This window comes from Fukomys damarensis, unplaced genomic scaffold, assembly GCF_012274545.1.
Source record: "Fukomys damarensis isolate Sample0158 unplaced genomic scaffold, DMR_v1.0_HiC HiC_scaffold_17, whole genome shotgun sequence".
NCBI lineage: Eukaryota > Metazoa > Chordata > Mammalia > Rodentia > Bathyergidae > Fukomys > Fukomys damarensis.
In genome coordinates this window covers 71138319-71160486 of record NW_022900929.1, presented here as the reverse complement: position 1 = coordinate 71160486, position 22168 = coordinate 71138319, and the positions used below count along the sequence as shown (strand labels likewise).

At 40.6% G+C, this 22168-nt stretch overlaps 1 long non-coding RNA gene across 2 annotated transcripts in view; it reads left to right on the top strand.

Annotated features, from left to right (window-relative positions):
- The window catches only part of LOC117286544, a 49575-nt gene extending 27877 nt beyond the window's left edge, over positions 1-21698 (top strand). The window contains exon 4 of one of the 2 annotated variants that reach the window (XR_004517727.1): positions 19702-21698. This is a non-coding gene — a long non-coding RNA (uncharacterized LOC117286544). Of the gene's footprint in view, positions 1-8870; positions 9849-19701 lie in introns of those variants that run through there. The other variant, XR_004517728.1, reaches the window with a different exon arrangement.
- The last annotated feature ends 470 nt before the right edge of the window (positions 21699-22168 follow it).

Below are 22168 nucleotides of genomic sequence, written 5' to 3'. Positions count from 1 at the left end.
AAATCGTACCTCACCATCTATGTTTAGAAAATAACATCATGCCTGAATGGGTGAAGAGGTAAAATTGATGTATGAGGTACTTTTGAAGAAAGCCTGCCTTCTGGGAGACAAATGAGAAGCGATCAATGAAACACCTGTAAAGAGTGAATATTAAAATTCAGGAAAGAAAGTCTGCACCAATATAAGTTGAAACATGAACAGCAGAGGAATGGATGAGATAACTTAAATCCATACTCATCTCAGGCTCTTTGTACTCAAGTGACCGTATCCAAGTACTTCTTTTATTTTTCTAACATACGTAAAGTATGCGGCCAGTGACTTGAACTTGAAGCTGTTTTGTTTTTCTTTGTATTTAATGTACTTAATAAACAACAAAAATCTCAGAGGATAAAACACCCATCCAAAGGAACTGGCCCAGCTACCTAGAACATTCAAGTTGAGAAAAACTGAGGTATCTGAATTGATCCTTCAGAACATGGTAATTTTACCCCAGAGGCTGGATTCTAGGGTCAAGCAGGTACCATCTGCTAGCAGTAACCTTTGAGATGTACACGTAATGTCTGTATCCAGTACTACATTAGATCTTTAATGTAGAAAATATGGAACCAATTACCATTTTTTGTGAGTAAAGCAGTGATATTGTGCGTGTGTGTGTGTTTTCACGTGTGTGTTCTCTCTGCTTTGGTTCCTGGCACAGAGCTCCTAAGATTCTTAATAATTTTCTGAGCAATAGGGGCACTGGGAGCATCTTTTGGTCTAATATTTGGTCCTGGCCTCTGGTTCCTGATACAGAGATCCTAATTTCTTGGAATTTCCTGGGTGGTAGGACCATCTTTTATTCTAATGAAATGACTCTAGATGGGCTCCTGAATAAAGGCTGGTCACCAGAAAGACCAAGCTGTGATGAGAAATTTCTCCTCTATCTTCCAGATGGGGCAGATGGCCTTAGTGATAAAAGCACCAAATAATCCCTGATCTTCAGGTTTGGGAGAATTCTTGGTTTCTGAGTATATGGAGGTCCCTGGAGAGTGAGGTAGCAGGACGGGGTATGGAGGCTTCATTTCTTTTGCTTCAGACCTTGCCTTACACAGTGGTTCCACCTGGTCATTCATCTGTATCCTCTGTAATGTCCCTTGTAATGAACTAGTAAATGCAAGTAAAATGTTTCCCTGAGTTTTGTGAATCACGCTAGCAAATTAATTGAATGAAAGAAAGGGATAGTGGAGACCCCTAATGTATAGCTTGTTGGTCAGAAGTTCTGGGACCTGGACTTATGATTGGCATCTGAAATGGAGTAAGTCGTGTGGAATCACCTCAACCTTGGGGTCTGATACTCCAGGTAGACTGTGTCAGAATGGAAGTATGGGACATCCAGTTGGTGTCTGCTGGAGAACTGCTCACTGTGTGAGGGAAAACCCACATATCCAATGTTTAAGAGCATATTGATTGATGAGTGGAAGAGTATAAAAAAACAATACAGATTTTTCCTATCTAAGCAAGGGTCTTGGTGGCACATTCACTGGGTAGAGTGGTGCCGTGACCCTTCATTACTGTACTTCTCTCACCTCTTACCACAGCCTTCTACTCTCCCACCAGTAGCCCACATGACCCCTGGTACAGCATATGTTAATGTGGTATTAAGAGCAGTAAAGAGTTATAAGGAACGAGCTGTGGTAGGGAATGGGAACTGAGCTGCTGTGCCCCAAAGATCGGTCCCTGCTCTTGACCCACTGGTGGGTCATGGCTTCTTCTGCTCCTGCAGGTGGGCTCTGAGCTCCCAGCCCTCTGGCCTGTGTTCTGAGTGCCAGGAGACGTTCATTCCACGCGGAGATGCTCACTGTTCCCAGCATGGCTTTAAGAAATTATGTTGTCCTCATCTGTTCTTGGGACTGCTGAGCTCTAGCATTACTAAAACCAAAGAACACAGCCAGCTAATATCACCACCAATGCGATTACCATGCTTCAGAGAGCAGACTTTCTAGTTTTAAAATAGTTCACTTTATACAAAGTGCTTTACAAAAGAAGAATGAGTATTTCTTTCTCATAGAAAGAGATGGTTAGAATTTAGATCTGATAAATGCATGAACTGGCTTAATCATTAATTTCTCTTAAGTGACAAAGGAAATTCATACAGACGAAACTCAATTTTTCACTGACATTTCTTTCTGTTAGAGCATTTCATAAAAAAAGTGAAATACAATTTTGTGCTCTATGTTTATAAATATATTTTAGTATTAGAGTTCTTCAAACTTTTCCAAGATAGATCATACCATTTCTTTGGGAGGGGTACCATTTTCTATGACTGTAATAAAAACTATACAAAATAATTTATTTTCTATTATTAAATATTAAGACATACTAATAGTGGCTGATAATAATTAATCAAGAACATAAGTATGGAAATCATCCTCCAGCATGAATAACATATTTATATAAGGTGTTCAAGCCAACGTGTGTAGGGAGATGTCTGGACTTAAAGATTTACTTTTCAAAAACAATATGAAAAACTGAATAAGCTTTTAGGTACAAAAATTGAGTAATTGAGTAAGCTTTCAGAATTCCAGGATTTTATGTGAGTCATAGCCTTGTACAGAGGCAAAAATAACCAACATTTCTACTACCATAATTTTTGTACCTGTATAGTTTTATTGATGTAAATGGGGAAAATTTCACCTAAGTTTTACTCAGAGAGCTTCAAATAAAAACTAACGACAATTATCAAGAATATTGGGTATTTTAGAATTCAATTTATCTATAAGGGAGAAATTATATAAGAGTTTATTGCACCAACAAATGCCACTAAATCAGAATACCCTGTTAAGGTCATATGCATGAAAGCGCTTTAACTTAGTTAACAGAGAGACAAGGGATCCTGTATTTTAATACTTCGTAGATTGTGCTGCGCACCTTTTAAAACTTTTTCTTGAAATTCTTTGAGTTAGGAGGGAGGCAAACAATACGTTCACTGCCATGTTGACGGGGGTGTGGAGATCTATCAGCGTTGGGAATGTCCTCACCCACTCTGCCTCACGTGGGCTAATCACTGAGGGAGGCAGTAAATTCGACACTCACCCACTTGCCATTTGACTTGGCCTTTCTTCTGGCACAGTGCAGTATTATTCACTGTTGAGGGTAAAGTTCTTTCTCCAAATAATACGTGAGAAACCACCAGACATTATTAGCCACAGGGGAGAGTCGGATTGCAGGTAGGAAGCCTTGGAAATTCAAAGCCTTGCATAGGAGCTCCCCGGAGAGTCAGCCTTTCTACAGCTTCTGTTTCTGTTTCCCCCTGAAGTTTCTGCTTTGCTTTAGTCAGGAGAGTCTTGCTTTATGGATGAATAATTAAAAAAAAATCAAGCATTCTAACCAGTTCAATCAGAAAACTATCAAATAATTTCGAATAGGATTTCCATACACTGTTTTACAGTCATTTTTGTTTTGTTTTGTCATTTTGTTTTGGTGCTGGGAATTAAAGACAGGGCCTCTAGCATACTAGAACAAATGCTCTATCACTAAACTACACCCCCAGGCCCTTCCTTAGGAAGTAATTCTTTTTGTTTGTTTGTTTTTTTGAGACAGGCTCTCACTATGTAGTTGAGACTGACCTGGAAACTCACTATGTAGCCCAGGCTGGTCTTGAACTCACAGCGATCCTCCTGCGTCAGCCTCCTGAGTGCTGGGATTACAGGTGTGCGTCACCACACCCAGCCTTAAGGAAGTAATTCTTGATAGAAGTTGAGGGGCTAAATGATTGCAGGGAAATTTTAAGCAAGACATACAAAGAATTTCAGAGAGGAGAGATTGATTATACACTACAACTGAATGTTGAGCAGGGCCTGAGAGAGCTATTTAACAGACTGTTAAACATTCATCAAAAATATGATAGTCCATTTGTTGGATGACTATAACAGTTTGACTACAGGCAGAACTCTATGTGCGTCACCATGCCCAGCCTTAAGGAAGTAATTCTTGATAGAAGTTGAGGGGCTAAATGATTGCAGGGAAATTTTAAGCAAGACATACAAAGAATTTCAGAGAGGAGAGATTGATTATACACTACAACTGAATGTTGAGCAGGGCCTGAGAGAGCTATTTAACAGACTGTTAAACATTCATCAAAAATATGATAGTCCATTTGTTGGATGACTATAACAGTTTGACTACAGGCAGAACTCTAGACTGAGTGATGGGCTATTGGGTCAAAAATGTTTTCTAGACAGGCAAGGTGGTGCACACCTGTAATTTTAGCGTTCAGGAAGCTGAGGCAGGAGTTTGAGGCCAGCCTGGGCTCCATAGCAAGTTCAAGGTGAGCCTGGACTACATAGGGAGACCCTGTCTCAAACAACAACAACAACAACAAAAATAAAAATAAAATAAAATAAAATAAATGTTTTCCATAGTAGTGGAGGTGTCACTCAGTGGGACAGTGTGTGCTTAGCATACACAGTGCCTGCTTTCAATCCCCAACACTTGAAAAAAATATCTGTAGAGCCTATGGCTATCCGTGAAATACTTCTGATCTATCTTTTTTTAAGAGCCAGTAAAACAAACCTGTGCTTGTAAGAAATATTCTAAGCAGAACACACCTGTCTGCTGATATGCCTAAATATTTTAGTCCAGTTGAGTGTAAGAATGAATGGAACAGTGGATTTCTCCTACTGCTTCCCAACAACAGATTCAAAAAGAAAAGAAATCATTTTTCCCACATCAGCAAGAATATTGCATTCCTCAGACTTCAATTTATTCCAGTCTATTTTCTATTCATTTAATCCTTGCGCTTGACAAAGGGTTATTTCATAACATACCCCAAAAAAGTATGAAATGAATACAGGTATAAAAATGTGAAGGTAACTAATAATTACACTCTGCAATATCTATTGTAGAAATTATAAAGGTCATAGACCTAAAATTACCTGTAAGACAAATACTCCTTTTTTTCTACTCTGTTAGCACAGAGAACTAAGTTCTCTCAATCATGTCTTGAGGCGTTTCTAAAAGGGAAATGCCAAACTGCTTCAAGAAGATTTCAAATGACGGAAGAACCAAGGGAGAAACTGAGATAAAACTGGAGGAGAAAGAAATCCCTGTCCCTAAGAAATTGATGCTCTCATCCTTCTCCTAATTAATTCAGACAGAAAAGTCTTCAGCTACACAGCCTTGCTCAAGCCTACTTATCACTGTCCTGGAACTGAACACTGAATCTCTTATACTCTTTTTCTGCATGCAGTCATGAAAAGGTTACCAATTTTATTCTGGCTTGCTTCCTAATGCCTATCTTCTCCCTAGAAAAGACTTCAAGGTGAGCCCTGTTGCCACAAAATTGTTCGATAAGTAAAGGAAACCAGCCATCTGAATCGGCATATTTCAATCTCCTCTCTACTGACAACCTTTATGCTGGGAGAATCATATTAAATTTGTCCAAGGACAGACTCTGTTGTTTAGAATTTTCCTAATAATGCTGTGCCTCAAAGAAGTAAAAGCAGCAAATAAACATATGGAAAATTGTTCAACATCACTGGTCATTCGAGAGATGCAGATGAAAACAATGCTGAGATTCCACCTCACCCCAGAAAGAATGGCTGCTATTATGAAATCAACCAATAACAAATGCGGTGGGGCTGTAGGGGGAAAGAAAACCTGCTCTACTGTCTCTGGGAGTACAGACTGGTGCAACCACTGTGGAAATCAGTATGGAGATACCTCAAACACCTAGTATTAGAAGTCCTATTTGACCCAGCCATCCCTCTGCTGGGTATCTTCCCAAAAGAATTAAAAGAATCACACTACAGTGATATATGCACAGCCATGCTTATAGCAGCACAGTTTGTAATAGCTAAAACTTGGAAACAGCCCAATTGCCCATCAACTGGAGACTGGATAAAGGTGTGTGTGTGTGTGTGTGTGTGTCTGTGTGTGTGTGTGTGTATTTTAAAAAATGGAGTGCTACTCAGCCATAAAGAATGGGAAACTAGAGACATTTATAGCTAAGTGGATGCACATTGAGGTCATACTGTTAAATGAAATAAATAGGACACACTTGTGTAAATACCTAAGCGTACTCTAGTGTAAAAGACTAACAGTGTAAATAAGGATCAAAATATATAATTGATATTGTGAAATAGGAAGAAAATGTCTAAAAGAGTAGGGGAAGTAAGAGGGTAGGGGAAAGGTAAGAAGGGAAAAAATTATGAGAAAAAAGAAAACATGGAAACAGTCTTTGTAAATAGGGAAGGGTGGAGGGGGTGAAGGGAGGGCAGGGGAATGGGGAAAAAATAAGAACCAAGATATGTCATGTAAAGGTACAAGATCCCAATGATGAATGTAACTGTATTATATACCTTAAAAGTACCAATAAACAATGGAAAAAAAAATGCTGTGACTCAGTACCAACATTGGTGGCATCTTTCCTCAAGTTCAGCCATCTGGCATATTTATAGATTTATGATGCATGAGAGGTCACCACCCTGATAATCAAGACACTTCCTGTCATTCAACACAATGCTTACAAATGAATGTTTCTCACAGTGTCTTGATGGACTGCTTCTACTACTCTTTTTGGCTACATACCAATTTTTTTTGTAAGATGCAATGAAATTAATTACTAGAAAATGATACTGGATATTAGAAAAATCAAGCTGCTATACATAATCAGAGCTTGCTCTAAATACTGTGTAACGAGCCAGCTCTAGTCCATAGGATACTGTTTCTAAACACATTGGAAAAGTACCTGGGTAGCTGATGTCACTTGCTGGCGGCCTCATCTGACCAGCCCGTCCTGTTCACACAGCTATTAGTGGTGCTTCTAGGGTTGGTGCTGTCGGACAGATATTAATGTGCAACACAAAGATTTCGCACTTCATTCCCATTGTACTAGGTCCATTCGCACGCCTCTTTCCCAGACCCTTACCTTCTCACTGGACTAAGCCTGTGTGTGTATGTGTGCATGCGTGTACATGCACCTCATTTTCATATACATATTTCTATCACAGCAGGCTTTCTGATGTCCTGGGGTTTTACTCTAGCAGATTTCCCACTGCCAGCATCTGCATTCCTTCCCCTGAGGGCAAGCACTCTGGGTGCCGGATCCTACTTGTGAAAAGGAAGCTGGAAGTTATTGGAAGAACCCCAACTACTCTTGTTCTACCCAGACATCGTGGAGGAGTGAGACCTAAACTGGCTCATGGGTCCTCCAGTGGGCTAAACTCAAGATAACACAACATTTATTGGCTTCCTTTCCTGGTCTCATTTCCTCCCTCACTTAGCTTTGTTCTTTGACTTCTCAAATGAACTACTCATTCTTGTGGGCCACTGGAGAAGCCAAAAAAGCAGTTTCTAGAAGTGCACTGTATCTCCAAATTTCTGACCCCTGTAGATTATCACAATACATTTTGATAATATTCTATTGTGCATTATGAGAACTACTTATATCACGTCTTTTTAAAAAATGTATGCACACATATATATTACTCTAATTCAGAACTCTTTCATGCACTTATATTTTCTCTTTTACATGAATTTGTGAATTAGGAAAATATCAACTGATAAGAGACAAGAAATGCTATCTTAGTAGATAGCTATTACTAGACCATTAAGGAAAAATGGCAAATACAAAAAAAAAGTTACTTAAAAAAAAAGTAAGGCCAGGCAGACACAGAAGGGCCAAAGTCTACTGAAGGCTCTGGTGTAATTGAAGCTAAATACTTCTTTCAGCTGATAAATGAGCAAGGTTACAGTTGCCTGTGTCCTAATAAATCACCGCCTGAAAACTGCTTTACAATTGGAAAGTTCTGAAGGTTTCTTGATCTAAAAATGTCTTCTTAAGTTGGTACAGGGAAATCATCTCAGTATTTCAGGCACTGCACCTCTAAAGCAAGAATGAAGAAAGGGCGTTGGGGAATGTTAGGAGGAAAGTCCTTTTATTCCAGCCCTTTTGGGGTAGAAGGTATACTCTGGGTGCCTTCTCCCTTAGGACATCCTCTCTGCTGGGAAGTTCTCCATCTTTTGAGTCCAGGCTTTCCTGTGACAAGGCAGACACTGTTCACATGTCCCATGTAGCCAGGCACCAGTGAGTAAGAAGCCATCTTAATCAGACACATGGAGCCCCTCAGGTCAAAATGGGTGGCACAGGTGCATGCTGGGAGAAGTGACTGCAGAGACATGAGTTTCCTGAACATTTTCTAGAGCAGCAGAGTTGCCTCCATCTGGTGACTCCCTGGGATGTCCTATGGTAGGATGTTACTCTGGACTGTATCACCTTCAGAGCTGATTCTCTGGTCTTCCTGAAGATTCTTGTACTACTGATATCATCTGATATATTTCCCATTAGAGTGAATTTTTGTCACTTGCATCTATGAATTAACTGATACACCATTTATATACAAAACTACAAGGTAAGAAAGTTAAAGATGAATTGGATGAATCCTGTCCTGCAGCAGCTTACAGGTGAGGGACAGGGTAAGTAACCACAATACGGTGTAGGCTCTGAGATGACCGAACAGCGTTGTGAGAACCCTTGAGAGACAGATGCCTGAGGCTCGAGTCCTAGCCCACTCACCACTGGGCACTGTTTTTCCTTGGTCAAATGACTTAACCTCTCTGTCTCAGTTTCCTTATCTGTAAAGTGGGGATCGCATGTGACTGTCTCACAAGGTTTCGTAGTGCAGGGTCCTCCCTACCTGCCCAGTCCATCTTTTCCTCTCTTGCATTTCTGGGCATGATGCTGCTCAACTAGAGACTATTTTTCAAACTCCTTTAAAATGCAGCCACGTGACTGTAAGCAAGTGGAACGAGAACAGAAGAATGCTCACAGCTTCAGCTTTACTGGGTTAAAAAAATTCCTTATTATTGCTCTTTCTTCCTTTTCCTCCCAGCTCTTTGGAAATGATGATCATGGATGAGGAGAGGCAATGGTGACACCGAATACTACGGATTGCAAAGTCATCCTGCTAGCCTGGCTTCAAAGACAGCTCTGGAGCACAGTAGTCTATCACTAGTGGACTGTTTGTGGGAGAAATTTGTGTCTTTTTCTTTAGGCCCCTGCATCCCTGGGTATCTTTTTAAAACAACTCTCATTTGTACCCTAAATACTGCAGTTTGACAAGGATTAAATACACCTATTTTATGTACACCTTAGAACAGCATCTAGCTAAATATGTTTTAGCTAGGATGAGACCCGTAGCCCCCTTGTCATATGAAGACACTGAAGCCCCAGTATGTAAAGCAACTGAGCCATGTTTAGCTTGAAAGTGCCCAAATTAGGATTCAAGCCTCCTAGGTCTCTCTACCCTAAAAGTATATATGAGTTTCAAAGTACAAATTTCATTGAGATACATAAATATAATTATACACAAGTTTTACACTTACATAAAAACAGTGAGGCCCCGACCAATCATAAGCTACCCGAGAACTTGTACTTGCTAGGGATCCTGGAAGGTAACGGGGGTGTCCTTCCATCCCAGGCACCCCTTATCATTTTACTAGCACTGAAATGATCCATCAGGGAACAGGCAGCGGGCGGTTTTATCTGTTCAGAGCTGGGGTCTGTGCAGGTGACTGTAAGAGCAGGAGTCTAGGCTCACTGATGTGGAGTCCAGTGGGGAAGGAAGAAGGTGAGGCAAAGCACCGAGGACCGGCACAGGGATTGGCTGTGTGACCCTCTAGACCTATAAAGGACAAGTGAGGGACTATGGAAACAGAAACAGGGATGGGAGGTGGCAATCCCAACAGGAAATTCCAGACCTGGCACAAAGTCTGTCTCAATCTTGTTCCTCAGTGGTATGTACAGATTGATTTTTGTTTGTTTGTTTGTTTTTATTGAGTTTATTGGTACAATCTAGGTATACAATACAGTTACATTCATCATTGGGATCCTGTACCTCTACATGACAGGTCTTGATTCTCATTTTTTCCCCTTGTCCCTGCCCTCCCTTCACCCCCTCCACCCCTCCCCATTTACAAACACTTTATTTCCATTTTTTTCAGTTTCTCATATTTTTTTCCTCTCCCTTATTACCTTTCCCCCACCCTTCCCACTTTCCCTACACCTTTAGCCCTTTACTTCCTATTTCACATTATTAATTGTCTCATTAGGATCCTGTGTACTATTATAGTTTTTCACACCAAAGAAACTGTTCGGTATTTCAGTTAAAGAAATCTCTGTATGAACATTAAAAATAGGGAATCCTAAAATAAAACTAAAAAGGAAAGTAAAAGAGAAAAGGCAATGATGTAACATTAAAATAATCCTTAATTCTGGAGATGAAAATGGTCCCTGATCATATTTAAATTGATTCTTGCTCTTATAGTCTTATCTTATTCATTTTTTCATTATTTAGAGAATACTTTATTAGTTTCTGTAATCAAATCCACGTAGATATGACCTTCCATATTTAGTACGATGTGTTACCCCTACACACATGGAAAAAAAATAAATTAACATTTCTAGACCAATATGGCTGTCCATTTCTTGTACAGATTGATTTTTTATTTAATCTAATGGTAAAGAGATCATTGCATAACCTTCTGGAGGAAGTAAATTGTTTTATATCAGCAGCTCATATCACTTCATTATATTGTGCTAGGAATTTATTCACTGCATAGTTTATTTGCCCAGGTTGGCTCTTAATACCTGTACAGGTGGCTCTTCCAGGTTCGGTTGTGTGTGATCGTACAGACGACTCAGGAGTGTTGGCTCTGCTCCACAGCAGTAATGGGACCTCTAGGGTTGCAGTGGAGAAGGGGAGCAGAACTAGGGTTCACTGAGCACCCACTAATATACATTTGACATTTACAGTGTATTCTGTACTTCTAGAAACTCATGACATTTTATTATCCCAGTTTTTGAGCCTAAATTTCGAAGAAGTTATGTAACTTACTAAGGTTACAGATTTAACAAGTGGAGGAACATTTGGTATTCATGGGGATCCCCCTTTGACCGTGAAGTCTACGCCTTTGCCACTCTGTTTTTTGGGCACACCCTTGAGGGTCCTGCCGTCCAGGCAGCACTGAATTTCCTCCACCAAATGCGGTGCTAAAGGTACTTACCCCGTGTAACCAGATTAAGCGAGATAATATCATAAGAATTTTCTGTATGTAACTGTGAAGTTGGCGAAGTGTTCATGGTGTTTCATTGAACAGTGAAGCTGGAGACCTGAGACTGACTTTTCAGTTGGGTCAAACTCCGTGAGCTCGGAATGGAAATCTCAGACTATTTGTTCCATTTTGGCATTAAGTGAGGAATTACTACTATTAAGGAAAAAGAAATGTTGTTCCAAAGGTAAACGAGAGTGAATCAGTAGAAGTTACTGTAAGGCCGACTCCAGCCATATCTAAAATGAGGGAAAATCTCACTTGTCAAATGCATCCCACGGAAGTTGCAGTCACTGAATGTCACTGACCAGGGGACAGCTGGCAAAGGTGGTCTGTGGCAGCACCCGGCCCCGGGCAGGGACACTGGGTCTCAATGAGCTGATCCAGTCTTCTTGCTGAATTTCTATGGCTTCTTTGTAGGTTGGGGAGAACAGTTCTGTTTACTTCCTGGGTGACTTCAGGACATCTCAGCCTTGAAATTTTTATGGAATCTGCTGGGTGGAAGACTGTTTTCCTTATTCAAGAGCCACTTTTCCCATTTGTCTTTCCCTGCATCTTTTGAGGGAGGAATCGTGTTGAGCATCTGCTCCAGGATTCGGGTCCTGTCCTCTGGCTATGACGAACACCCCCGTTCCTGTGGGGGCGGGAGGCTTGGCTCTCCTTTTAGAAATTCCCTTCTGTGCTGCGCTAATCACACCCTCAGTACATTGCACATCTTATTTTTAGGAGCAAAGCATAAAGAATCCCAGCACCAACAGCAATTTCTGTGGCAACCTGTATCAACCCCCTTGCTTGTCCAGCTGTGCAGAATTAAATTCTAAAAAAGGCCATTTTACATCTTGTAGAGGAGATTCACAGTGAAGGTCCTTTTTAACTAAAGATTTTCTTCTAAGTTAAGAGAGAACTAGATGGGAATTAGGCTGGGGGTGGGTGGGTGAACAAAAGACGCAGAACCTTTCGCTTAGAACAAGAACTATTATAAAATCCCAGTTGTGCACAGGCATGCCCTAGTTGCCTTGATTTTTTTCCCTGCAGGGAATCATGTTAGACACCAAAATAACAGTGAGACCAATGAAAACTAGGTTTGAATATTTATATCAGAGGAGTTTGTTGATAAGTTCCCCTTTAGCTCTCCCTTCATAATCTTCCAGACTGGACTAGATCACACATTGATACAATTCTCATATTTTGCTGAATAACTCTTTCAAGTCAACTATATCAGGGGCCGGGGATTTAGCTTTAGCTCGGTGGTTCCGCGGCCTGCCTCAAAAGGGCAAGATCCTGAGTTTGATTCCCCAGTACCAAAAGAAAAAAATCAAGTCAACTATTTCAGCTCCCATGGGGAGTTTGCCAGACACCCTCTTCCTGACACAGTCTACACAGGCAGTGTCTTCTAGGGCCAGGCCCAAGGAGGAGGAGACTGAAAAAGCAGCTCCCTGAGAGCGTGATTTTGGGGATACCAAAAGATCACCAGCTAAAAATGATCCCTCCCAACTCCATGTCCTGTCTTGGATTACCGTTATCACCACTGTTTATGTCATTTGTTTCCATATGATTCTGAGAAATTGCAAGTATGCACCTGGGAGGAGTAACATTTTATAATCATATTTTGTATTCTACTTGCCTCTAAGGAAATAGGATGCACTCATATGAAAAAAGACCTCTAGCTTAAGAAAATCTGTACAGACAACACAGAAAGGAATAAATATGCCCTGAAACTTAGACTAATATAATTATGTTTAAAAATTTGTGAGTTCCCAGTTTTCTGAAGCTAGAAAAATGTTTTTTATTATAATTCATTACATGATTATCACTTATTAAAAGGAAAATCAGTTCATCCAGAAAGAATTTCTTGACACTGTATTCTTAAAAGGGACTTTTATACCTAGGAAACAGAATGAACTTTTTTTTCTAACAGTTATCTAGGAAAAAATAAAAAACATTTGAAAAAATATATTCAAAATAAGACACAATGAAGTAACCAATGTAACTTATTACTATTGGGATTGAATTAAAGTATTTATAACAGCTAAATATTTGGCAGTTGCCAAGAAGTGGACAAACACAGCTCAAATGGTTTTTATTTGGTTCTGTTAGGCTTAAAACACACTTAGAAAACATCTCTGAATATTTTAGTCTCAATGAAAATTGTAGTCTCCAAATTGTAATTCTAAGATAGAAATATTTGTTCCTAAATCTCTTAATTTTCTTTCATTGGAATTTCAAAAGTAAAAATTGTTTTGTTTTGTTTTGTTTTTAGAAAGTCATTGGTAGTCTAGAAACTACCTTAAATTCTGAAACATCTGAAAAGTGAACTTAAGTCATTTTTTTTTTTTTGGTGGTACTGGGGATCAAACTCAGGACCTTGTGCTTGCGAGATAGGCACGGTGCCACTGAGCTAAATCCCCAACACTCAAGTCACTTTCATATTGCAATGTATAATTTTTCATTAGGAGATGTGTGATAGGCACCAGAAATGTTAGAACTTGTGTAAAAAAAATTACATAGTGGTTGTACCAGTTTACCTTCCCACCAACTACGTAGAGGTTTTTCCACATAGCCTTGCCAACGTGTGTTATTATTAGATATTTTTGATCATAGCCATTCTTTCTGGGGTAAGATGGTATCTCAGATGTAGTTTTAATTTGCATGTTTTTCATAATCAGCAATGTTGACAATGTATTTATTGACCATTTGTACTTCTTTTCAGTAGTACAATTTTCTGTTGGCCATTTTTGCAAAGATAAACTTGAGGCATGTATAGGAAAATGGATGTAATTTAAGAACATAATGTTAAGTGAAATAAGTCAGACACACAATGTTGTCGTCCACTGCTTGGTCTGTGGAGTTTGGTTCGGGAGCTCGGACTGGGAGGGTAAGGCACAGAATCATCAGGCAGACTCCAAGGAGGTTTCTGGAATGCTTCTGCTTTATTTTGGAAATGCACAGGCTTAAATAGCTTACATGTGGACAGCCATGGGGGAGGAACATGGGAGGAGTATTTGATTACATGGCACTTTCTTATAGGTTATGCAGAAGTGAAGAACATTGGGCGATATCTTATTGGCTAGACATATGGTGAAGTGATTTTTCTTGGTGAGGTGAGGGAGTTACAGACTAGAGGCAGAGGTACAGCCCGTTAGACCCAGCCTCTATGCACTTAGGTGAGTAAGCTCAGCCTCAGAGAGGTCTTCGAGTTTGCTCAGAAGACAGGAGTGCGGCATACCTGGCTCAGCCAGGCTTGAACTTCTCCCACAACACAAGCTTAAATATTGCATCATTTTCCTTATATGAGAAAAAAAAATATATATATATAAATAGAAGATAGACCAATAGGAAGTAGGGAGAAGTTCAAGTAATTCTCCAAATTGCTTATTCCATTCTTTCAAAAATATTTTAATATATATGCAAATTTATTTCATTTATTCTACTAATTTCTCTTAGCTAAGATATCAACAAAATGGATTTAGCTTATAACTGAAGCCCTTATTTTCATTCCCTTCACTTTTAAAGACAACTAATTCTAGTAGCAAAAATGGGTCCATGGTTTCTAGACTCCACTCCAAGCGAAGTGTTGTAATAGTTGTGGAACTAAATTTGATGACCAGCAGTGGGCACATTGCATGTATATTTGTCTTTATTTGTGCATTAGAGTTGCAGGGTAAAAGGAAAAAGGTAGTGTATCTGTGAAATTTTTTTTCTGTCCATTAGATGTAACTTTATTAAGAGCAAAAGACTTTATCTGTTTTGGAATCCTCAGTACCTAGGGCAGTACCTTATATACAAGCACCTCTTAGGAAGTTATTATCCAATGAATAACTAGTAATAATACCAGTTATTTGAAATACAAGCAGTGACATCCCAGGAACATTCACTCTTGCACTAGATTTAAAGACTATGACTCCATTACACTTTTGGAGGTGAAAAGGGAGGCTCCAAATCTCTGGGGACTATGACAAGGAAGTCAGGGTGCCATCTCTGCCTCTCAGTCCGCCTCCCCATGGTGGCCCCAGCAGCAACATGGAAAGTCCTCTTATTTGGCTCCTCAGGTAGTTGGGAAATTTTGTGTAGTATTTCCTGGCAAAGCGGTTAAATCCGGGGCACAGGGAAACCATAACAGGTGCTGGCAAATGGAGGAAGTCTAGCCAAACATATTGGGACAAAAGTCATAGCCATGACGGGAATGAGTGATAATAACAGCAGGCCTCTGTCAGCAGCACACAAAGAGACTAAACTCAAGGGAAACAGAACGAGGCTTCCTCACTATCTCTACTCTTGAGTAACCCCAGAGCATGACAGTGTCTCCTTCACCTTAGCAGAGTCATGGTCCTTTCTTGTTTTTCTACAGTGGTAAGAACCCCAAAGACACTTAGGCATGAAGGGCTATCACTAAAGGTATGGGAATGCTGTGACAGACGCTGGGTGCTAATTAGATGATTTCCAAGCGCTTGACCTCATTCCGTTGAACTTGGCATGTGTTCTTGGAGAGAATTAACTGTGACTTTGCTTCCCTAAGGGTTCACCCAGGTCTTTCTAGATGACTCAAGAAGCAAGTCTGGCCTTCTCTCAGCCTCTTGCTATTTTGGCTGAAAAAGACTTCTGATTTTCTTAGCTCGCTAACAGCTACTGGAAATTTTGTGCACAGGATTTCTTGTAAGTAAAGTTCTTTATTTCCTGGGAAAATTCTACCCACACCAAATACCTTCTGTTGATGCTCTTCTGAAGTTCTGTTATTCTTCATCTAAATGCCCTAAATTTCCTAACAACTGCAAGCCTGACTCATTGTCTTACCTGACAGAAGTTAATATATTTAGTGGAGGAATTTAACCCACTCACATTTATTTTAACCACCTGTATATGTAGTCATAATCTTGATCTTTTATTTTAAATTTTTCATTATTTCCCATTGTTTCTCCCTCTTTCCTGACATTTACTAGATGAACCAATTTTTTTTCCTTTCTCTCTACAGTAGAGACAATATTGCTTGGGAATGCGTGGTGATATCAGAGTCCTGGCACTCAGGGTTCTGTCTTATGGGTCTTGGTCCCTAAGGTTTTTCCCTCACCTGTATCTGCACCTTGCTCTACATTTCAGCCAGTGGAAAGGAGGAAGAGGACAGCATGCCCTTTTTCTTTCGGTGGACAGTCTGGAAGATACACGCGTCATCTTTGCACACATCCCTACAATCAGAAACTAGTCGTAGAACACACTTGCCTGAGATATGCTGTCATACTTGGAGGTCACGTGCCCGGCTACAAATCCTCTGACCACAGGATGGGGAAGCAGATGTTTGGGGCATCCACCATTCTCTGCTACCCTTCAATCTTTCTGCTTTGCCATAAGGATTAACTAGCAACTACAACCCCAAGTCCAATCAAAATAAAACTGTTAGCATATTATTATAGTTTGGATGTGTCTCCAAAGGTCCATGTGTTAAGGGAGGTGGTGGATTCTTTAAAAGGTGGAGCTTGATGGGAGGAACTGAGGTCCTTGTTAGTGCGCCCTTGAAAGAGACAGTGGGATCTGACCTCTTTCTTTCGCTTCTTGGCTTCTGGCTTAAGCAGTTGTTTCATCACACGCTCCTGCTGTGACATGTGGCCTTATCAGGCCCAGAGTCGTTCCTGCCTCCCTCACCTTGGACTGGAGCTTCTAAAGCAAGGAACCAGCACAAACCTCTCCGTCAATTTTCTTAGGTGTTTCGTTGCAGTAACACAAAGCCGACGAATGCATGTGACAGGCACATTTATAATCCATTCACATGTAACTGGCTCTCATCTCCTGGCCCTCAGTTTCAGCTAACTCTCGATATGCATTTTCAGTATTCCACAGCCTTCATTGAAGTGATGTGACTATTTTATTGATGATCATTCCCTAAGATCTAATCTCCAGACTTCTAGGACAATTATCTTACATATCTCCCCCTCCTTCGTGCAGAAAGAAGCAGCAGAACATGGGAAAGGCTTAATATTTGCTTTCTGAAAGGCCTAGGTTTTAATGACTGCAATTCACATAGGAGCTGTGTGTTTGGTGATGGGCAACATGAAATGAAATGTTTGATAATGTGACAGTGACACTCAGGGAAGGAACAGCCTTCCTTAGTCAGCATGGGGCAGTGAATTAACTCCCTGTGGTGGTGACTGTTCTCAGAACATCAGTCACCACCCCCTTCATGAATAATTTTCCGTTCGTGTATAGGGGGGTCTAACAGTTTGTTTACATGTGCTCTGGGGAACAAAGCCAAAATTATTTTTGATGGCTTGCCATCAAAAACTGTCTCTATTTTTGTTTTCTGAAGTGCCCCAATTCAATGCATTTTAATAAGTTTTTAACAATGTACGAATTTGAGTCAGAGAAAAATGAGAGGAAAGGCTGGGCTGACACGCACTTATTATAGGGTATAACGGGATAAGGCGTCATCTATTGTTTGTTACGCCAGCAACTCTTAAATTAATGCTTTCTCTCTCTGTCCTTGAGAACTGAAGTATTTTCATGATAACAGGGCACAAGCCACTTGGCATAATTTGGCTTGTTTCCTTGAGAGGTTTCAGATCTGAAGTCGTGCTCGAGTGACTCTCCAAATTTGATCTCACCCAGATTTTATCAGCATTCGTTACAATCTGGGCTTTGGAAAGCCGCTTCCCTTCACGGCCATTAGAGGCCTGTCGGTCATCGTATGGTAGGAATACCTTGACCCAAGCAAAGGCAAATGGGAAATGCAGAGCTGTTTCTGCAGAGGCTGAAATAATCCTCTTTTCTGCATGGTCATCCTCCTGCTCTTGGACAATCTGTCACTGAACTAACAATGAAATTTAAATTGTACAGCACTGAAGTCTATTAAGTTTTTAACAAATTCTTTTCATTAGTATGTGTTTGTAGTACATAATGATTACATTCATCCTGGGGAGTTGGTACATGTATATAACACATCTTAATTCTCTGTAGGTCTAATTTTTTTCTTATACACAAAAAATGAACTTGGACTCTCATTCAAGTTGTACAGAGGACCATCTATATAGTGGCAAACTAGTATATTCAAACTGCCCGCTGTTTTTCTCTGTTGCTGAGGTAGAGTCCGAAATTTAAGTGACCAAAACTGAAAACCTGCCACCCAGGGGTCCATAACCAATTGCTGCATGCTATAGTGGAAAATGAAATCAAAATATATTCCATGGGCAAGTCCTTAGCAGGTTTTGCTTTGCAGACAGATATAGAGCAAATAATTCCACATTAATTTGGGAAAAGCCCTGAACAACTGAAATATACAAATACAGATGCTCCTGCCTGAGATGTGTTCATTCAGTTTAGTAATATGAACTGGGTATGCCCTTAGAAAGTGTGTCCTTAAAGAAAACTGTCCTTGGATGCTGTTCCCAAAGGGTACTTATGGGGTAATTATCCAATAACTTAGACTCTGGTTAACATGTTGTCTATTAATTACTGCAACTGCCTAGCCATCAAGGGGATGGGGCATCAAATTGCAGGCCTTCCTGCCCCTACACCTGCAACAGTCATACTGGGGTAGAGTGAAGAAAGATGGACTTGGACCCTGAGGAGAACCATTTCTCTTTGAGAATGGCTGAGGGGTGTAGAAAGCTAGGCTCTTGAGAGAAAGAGCACGAGGTATGCTGCCTGCAGAGCATCAGGCAGGTGACTATACATGGTGCCAGGTCAGGAGAAGTGCTCTGTACGGCAATTCTGTACTGAGGCACGGTCGATGGGCTCTGTGTAGCTTTTCCTAGCCCAGAACTCTCCATATTTACTCAAAGATGGAAATTCTTCCTTGGATAACACTTGTTAATAGCCACAGAATGTCTTTCTGAATAATACACCATGCGAAATGGTGTCAGGCAGATATCTCCTAGCATGCATGGAACCATATTATAGGGGGACTGTTAGAACACACACCAAAGGGGCAGAGTCTGTCTGGGGTGGCCTGAGGACTTGCCTTTCTAATGAGGATGCACACTCACACTGCTGGGTCCAGGATCCACACTTTGGGAATGAATCACAGACTGACATGAACTGACTCCTTTGTCTCTCTAGAGTAATACAAATCAAGGAGCATAGTACTAAAAATTACAGTGAATGCTTAGATTATTGTAGTAAATGACACACTGCCAGTAACCCCCCTCAAAGTACTCGACCTTTCTTTGAACACACTTATCCTGTCATTCCTCCCACTTTCTGAAGCAGTTCCGGAAGTCTTTCCTGAGTGTCTTCAGTTGCACTCTAATGGCTGCCTTCATGTCCTGAATCAATTCAAGACACGCATTTCCTGGTCATTTTGACTTCAGGGAAGAGCCAGAAGTTGCATGATGCCCGACCTGGCGAATAAGGTGGATGAGGACAAACCATAATGTTCTTTCAAGCCTGTCTCTCTATTTCATGACACGGGGCATTCTTATTCACCATATTTTTTTATCATGCCTCATAAAGACACTCATGAAAAAGGACCTCCAGAACCACTTCAGAAAGTGGCAAAGATGATAGGATATATGTATTCAAAGTGAGGGGGAATACTTTGTAAAGGATTAATGTCAATTTGTCTTCTATTGCCATACTTTAAAAAAAACTTTAAACATTCACCTTATCTTTTGTCCACATGTCGTATAGAGTCTCTTCGGTCCCAGAAACACAGAGACACTTTGATGAAGCAGATCCTAGAGACAAGATTCAAGAGTCAGCAACCCCTCAGTTACAGCTGGATTGTGATCAACAAGCACATGGTCTATTGCTCAAGCTTCCTGGTCGTTTTGACCATTTCGCAAGCCAATGGTGTTTTTGTTTTCAAGTGTAAAACACATGAAAGGAGCTGGAGTTTTCCTCGCTCCTCACGGCTCGAGTGCCTTTTCTGCATGCCACCTTGTGAGCCATTTGGGCATACTGGCTTATGTTATCACAGCAGTTCAACATCTAGTCAATTAAATGCGAGGAAACCCAGTCGTTAGGAGATGGGGAATGTACAACAATAAACAAGTGGTTCTGTTGATTGCCTTGGCTGAATTGATTAAATGCCTCAGAGACGCAGTAGAAACTCTTCAGTTTGGTTGACAGCTTTACATTTTTGCTTTCCAGTAATTACAGTGTCTATTGAGCCAGTCCCTCCAAAAGAATACTGTGAAATGCTCTGAATTGTTGCCTCATTTACAGTATGTCATTATCTTTATTATATTTACCTGAAATAAAGGATTACCCAAAACAAAATTCGAGTGCATCCAAGACAGTGGGTGGCCTATTCCCTGCCAAAGATCACCTAGAGGAGTTGAATGTGCACTCTATAAGTATTTCTGTGTCTTTGATACCATCCAAACATGATATACAGTATCAGCCCACAGATTCACATGTGCTTCATTCCAAATTGCTTTAGGCATTGCCTCTTCTCACAGCTGCTTATGGCAGTGAACCTCAAGAAAACGTCAAGGCCCTTCACGCTGTTTCAGACATAGGGAGCCAGCCATCTATCCACCTGCAACATGCATCTCATGACTGGCAGTGCTGAGCCTGTGCCCCTGCAACATCCCAATGTCGCACATCATTGGCCATGACCCCAGTGACTGTCCGTCCCCTGGAACCCATCACCCCTGGTCCAACTGCGGCCACAGTTGCCATGGCTGTACCCAGCCGATGGCCAAGCATGAAGAAGTGCTTCTGGGAAACTCTGATGCCTTGGTGTGGTCTGGTGTGGGGGCCCCTAATCACCAAGGTGTCAGTATCAGACAGTGGGGCCTCTGGGGGCTGATTACTTAAGGAGAGCTCCTCACTCATGAACGGATCAGGGGCCTGTAAAAAGGTTGTGCAGGAGTGAGTTGTCTCTTCTACCACGTGAGGACGCAGTGAGAGGCCTACACCAGACATCCAGTGCTGGTCCCTTCATTTTGGACTTCAAAGCCCCCTGGACTATAAGGAAATAAATGTTTGTTTCATATAAATTACCCAGCCTGAAATATGCTGTCACTAGCAGCACAAATGGACCAAGACTGTCCTTTCGTGAATATGTTGACTTCAGGACGGCCCAAAGGCCCGGCTCCCACATGGGCCACTTTCTGGTTTTAGTCTGGAGACTCTTTCTGCCTGCTCCGACTCTTTCCCCTTCTCTCTTCAGTATTTCCCGAATAAATCTCCTGTGCTTCCAATCTTAGCGCCTCCTTCTCGGGAGACTCAAACGAACACAATAACTAAACATCACACAAAGCAAAATCAAAAAAACCTATGACTTATGAGTGAAATTTAAGTAATAGAGAAAATGATACTATAAGTAAAACTAAGAAAGAAATCTGAAAGTTTAATAGCTTTTTTCCCCCAGTGTCACACTTTGAAGTGTAAAACCACTTGCTGTGTCTGAATGATTTATCCTTTATACTTGGCATGTCAAAAATCCAAGGTAACACAGGTCTATGATTAAAAATCGACTCAAATATTGATGGAATAGCTGGGGATTTAGTTCAGCGGTTCGGTGGCCTGCCTTGCAAGCACAAGGACCCGAGTTCAATCCCCGGTACCAAAACAAACAAACAAACAAACAAAAAATTGATGGAATCATTGAATACTCTTTTATGTAAAAATGTCTAATCTTTGATCACTCTTACCAGCATATTTTAGAATATCTCTTTTGCTTCTTTTTTTGATTAGGAAATCTTTATGGTAGCTATGTGAATGTCATTTAAAAGTAAAAATAATCATTATTTAGTTTCATTACCCAAAGATACACAATAAACTCATTCATCATATTAGTATACTTTTGTCTGTTTTTTTTGTATTTATTATGTGAATACAAAAAATATGCATACATGATTTACACATAGCATATATTGATGTTATACTTAATATGACAATTTAGTATCCTCCTTTTCCCTATGGTATTAAACATTTTGTAGCCAGGTGTGTGTGTTGGTACACACCTGTATTCCCAGCACTGAGGAGGCTGAGGCAGGAGGATCTCTGTGAGTTTGAGACCAGCCTGGGCTACATAGTGAGTTCCAGGTCAGTCTCAACTACATAGTGAGAACCTGTCTCAAAAAACAAAACAAAACAAAATTGTAGAGTTCTTTTAAGACTGTACACTATCCTATAATTGTCTCAC